Below are 4,986 nucleotides of genomic sequence, written 5' to 3' on the forward strand. Positions count from 1 at the left end.
AAAAAATATTTTTTAAGTAAAATTTCTGAATTGCTTTTTTTTCTCAGTAATCTTTGTATAAAACGTGTTCTTTGCAACAAAACAGAACAGAATTCACACATTATTTCCACTTCACACACAAACAGTAATTGGAATAAAGTGATGTGCAGTGATTTGAGGAAAGTCTTTTAACAAAACCCGAAGCAATCATTAAAGTTTCCATAGGGAGAAGGAAATTAAATATAAAGAATATAAAGTTTGTTAAATCTAACACAAACATGTGAGCAACCAATCAGCTGCAAAACAAACCCAACATGTGCAACAATCACTCATTCGTTTCTAATAGAAGGGAACTAAAAGGGCTCTCTGCTGACATCTAGCGGACAAATTAAAGAATTCAATATTAAAGAAATTATTCCAAACAGATCACTTTGATGTCTCCTTCACCTCAGAGGAAAAGCTAGTTTGGTTAGAGACCAGCTTCCAACCACCAGTGGCTCTTACTAGACTCTACAGCAGCTCTTCATCACAACTAATCTTTTTACAATATAGAGTAAAAAAAGCAGGTTTTAGCACTTTAGCTAAAAGCAGATCATTACCCCAAATAAAAAGACTAAAAATATATCAGAAGTATATTTTCCTGGTGTTTTAAAAAGTGGAAAAGTAATTTTTTTAAACATAGTTTTCCATAAATTTGAGCAACACATTTATTTATTCTATTTCCTTTATTTTAAATCTATAATTTGAATTTAAACGGTAGCTCTTTAAAATTGACAAAATCTCTTGTTATTGAATATAACTTATTTTTTATTGTTGTAGTTTTTCTTTTAGAAGCGACGTAACGTTTGTTGTTCTAAACATCTTTTACACACTGGAAAAAATCAAAATCTAGATAAGTTTTTCTTAAAATAAGTGCATTTGTTCTTGGATTGAGGAGGTAAAAGAGACTTTTTGCCAATGAAACAAGACAATTTACACTTAAAATAAGAAAACACAATTGCATTGTCTTATTTCAAGTGCATATTATCTAGTTATATTATTTTAAGAGTAAAAACACTAATTCCCTTGGCAAACCATATTTACCTGCTCAAATTAAGGGTAAATACACTTAATTAAGTAATTTTTTTACTTACTTCTACATCGTTTTTCCAGTGTAGGCTGGACTAAAGAAAGAAATGCTATTTCACTTTATTTTTCAGATGGTAGGCGTGCAAATATTACATTCTGCAATTTCTATTGTTTTCTCAACTATGTTTATCAAGAACAGCTTTCTGGTTTCTTGCATAAGGAAACCACTAACAATGGCAGCAAGTTTAATAATAAAACATCTTTATAAACTATTAAACCATAAGACTTTTAATTAAACTAATGATCCAGAGTTTATCAATTCTTTTTAGAGTATATTACACTGCAACAGCTAATCTAAAAATAAGGTGAATAAAGGTGAGGAGGAAAAGTTTCCCCTATGTCTTCCAGCAGTCTAAGGCTACAGCAGCATAATTATAGATAGCAAAGGATAACCTGAAGAACTCTAACAATAATAAGTCCATCTGTGTCACTCCACAGGTTAGAATGGCTTAAACTGCAAAAATCTCTTCAAATCTGTGTATTGTTCTATACTTGAACAGATAAATGAGATGATCCGGCAATAGAATCAGTGTTTTGCTTCTTCAGAATGGTAATGGAGATGCTTTAGAAATTAGGCAATGGGGATCAGACAATGCAAATAATCCTATTCCATTAGAAAATTATCTTACCTGCTCAGATCACAAGAAAATAAACCTACCATAAGAAAGAAAAAGACGTAAATATAAAAAAAAAAATTTATTGTATGACTGCAAAATGAAGCCAGACCAACGCGCTGGTCCAGTATTAGAGGGGTTTGTTGTGCACACAGTGTGGGATCACTGCATTAAAGACATACTTTTAACATTTTTATTTAAAATAGAAACACAATAAGACCAGCATGTTATCCGTGAGAGAAGCTCAGAATGTGCTCCCACATCGAAGATTACAGACCATTTTATTTTTTATTATCGATTTTTTGTTCCATTTTCCATCTTTACTTGAAACACTTCCAAAGGAAATAATTATTTAAAGGAGAGATTACTTATTTATGTATTCTGCAGTTTGTTTGTTTAGCCAAATCCCAGCAAAGCATCTAATCCAAAACGTGGGACGAATAAATGAACCGGGTTTAAAAACACTGTGCAGACAGCATGCCCTGCTCTCCATTACGCAAAAACATGCAGCCTTTAGCCACTAAATATAAGTCTAACAAGCAGCTTACTGTCATGACGCCGGCTCTTTCACCTCTTTTTTTTAGCCTAAAACATGGATTTTGAGTGAAATGCACCACTAGAATGAGAACAAAATATCCAGAATATCAGATTGTAGCCTCCAGGACAAAAGAAAAGAAAAAAGTTTTGCTTTAGAGTGTGAAGTTTTTAGCTGTGCATAACCCAAACTGCTGGGTTTTAAAGCCACTGCCTCCTTTACTGCCAAACAGACACATGATTAGAAAACCTTTGACTATTTCTTCCAAACACTGGAACAGAGAAAGGATACTATTCTACCCCATGGGTGCAAGCTGTGTGCGATCCTCAGAGATTGAAGCTCAAAGTGAAAACCTCCAAGGTTTATGTCGATCCATCATGTGCTGCTGCTGTATTCTGTAGTCTCACCTTCTGCCTAACTGCGCAATGTGCACCAAACTGCTGTGAACATCTGCTGCGCATTCATGGTGCACATTTTCACTCTTAACTGTGAACAAATCAAATATTTATTGTCAGATGGTTACAGTATTTTGTTAGATCCTTGTTGTGCAAAAAATATATTAATAATGAAACACAGTAAGACTGTTGGTTGGGCTGGTTGTAAAGCTGGGACAGCAACAAGCTGTCACTGCAAAAAATTAAATAAAATTTATCTTAACAATGTATTTTTCCATTTTTCCCCAATTTGAGCAGGTGTGAATATGAAGGAATGAGACAATTTAAGTTTCAAACACGGAAAAAACAAAAAATCCCCATTAATATTTTGCAGGTGCAAATCTAATTGTCTTTTTCTAAAGTTAAAATGTTAAATAAGTTGGCAGATCTTCTAGTTTACCTGCTAAAATCAAGGTCAAATAAACTTTCTATGTTTTTTTTCCCTTCTTCATAAATCAATGAGTTGTATTTTTTTTTAGTGTTTCAGCTTCGACCACTAGATGGTGCTGCAACCTCAAAAAAGGATGTTTCGATGATGGTTAAAATGGAATAAACCTGCAACAGGCACAGCAGCAATGAGAGTCCTCTCTTCACTGCAAAGATTTCTACAATTTTTACTTATTTTGAGCAGTAAAATATTTATAAAATAAAAATAAAACCATCTGTCAATGAAATTAGTTTTCATGCCCTTAAAATAAGATAAGATAATATGAACTTCAAATTAAATAAAGACATAAAAATCTGGGTGACTCTTGACTTTCTGCTCCTGAATGCAGACAAAACAGAAGTTATATAAGGAGCTGTTTTTCTTTTTATTTACAATGTAAATCGACATATCATCAATTAGTAAAAAGCCTTATTTTCCTGCTTATGGAGTTAATTTTGATCCATTATTTTTGAAAGCAAAGATCATATTCTAAAATCAATGGAAATTAAAAAAAAAATGCAATCAAATTTTTTTTTTTTAGACAAAATGTGGCAAGGGTTTTGAGAGAAACTTTACTGTTTTCTTACAGTTTTGCAACTTCAACCACTAGATGGCGCTATAACCCCCCAAAAAAGGAGGTTCCAGACATGATTAATATAGAGCGAACCGACCACAGCCATCTGAGCAATAAAATGATGAAAAAATATTTTCATTTTATTCAACTTTATTCCCTAGGAGGATAATGCCATACAAAAATATAGAACATTTCATAATAATAATAATATAATAATAATAACAAGGATGATAATGGATAACAGTGAGTGTCATTTAACTGAATTACAGAACCCCTTGCATTGCATTAAAAAAGTTTGAGGTTTTGTTACATTAAAATAATTAATTTTAAGCTAAATTAAACTAACTTTGTGTTTTTAAAGCCAGAGCAGGGAGCCAAAGTGTGGCCTGGCAGTAGGCATGGGACAGTTTCATGGTATCAAGGTTCTAAAGAGCTAAATGTTTAGAAACAGGTGCCATGGTCATTTTTATGAGACGCCATGAATCGGTTAATGAACAGATCATTTTGCAGACATAAAGCATGATACATCTTTCTGAAGTGTTTCCTTTTGTTGGGACTAACAACAGAAAACATCTGGATACTCAGCAGTTCTACAACATCCACACCCCTTTTCTTTGGAAGCGGTAGATTCTGGCCTGAATGGGCACCAGTGCACCTCTGGGTGGTTAAAGCTCCACACATTTAAACCTGAAATTAGTTTTAGTGTGTTTTAATTGGATTTTATTAGACAAAAACAACAATGATTCAATGTTTGAGTAAGAAGAATGCAGGAAAAACAAAATAAATTGTGGATTTGGTGAACAATATGCTGGTGAAGGTTCTCAGTCATCCAGGTCAGAATCATTCAAAAAAAATAAAAAACAATCCACTTGACTTTGTTTCCAAGTTTGAAGACGTTTCTCTTCCATCCAGGAAGTTTTCTCAAATTAAAATGTCAGAAATAGCGTTGAGTTCCAGGTTTTATAGAGTGGACCAACAAAGCCTTGATTTGGTTTAGAAAACATGCAAATTGAACCGGACGAACGGGTCCGTAAAGGGGAACAGAAAACCTCGCCTTTCAGCCGGGCCAACAATTCCCTATAAGGACCCCCCTTTTTAAAGACATAGACCAGTATTGGGTGTTGCAGGCTAATAAAGAAGCCAAACAACCCCCATTCCAAGCTGTTCCTCAGGTTCAATTTGCATGTTTTCAAAGCCAAAAAAAGGCTTTGTTGTTGGTCCGCTCTATAAAACCTGGAACTCAACGCCATTTCTGTTTTGTTTTTTTACTTTTTTGGAATTTGGTGAACAACACC

The sequence above is a fragment of the Cyprinodon variegatus genome, unplaced genomic scaffold, assembly GCF_000732505.1.
Source record: "Cyprinodon variegatus isolate N-32 unplaced genomic scaffold, C_variegatus-1.0 Scaffold1719, whole genome shotgun sequence".
Classification (NCBI taxonomy): domain Eukaryota; kingdom Metazoa; phylum Chordata; class Actinopteri; order Cyprinodontiformes; family Cyprinodontidae; genus Cyprinodon; species Cyprinodon variegatus.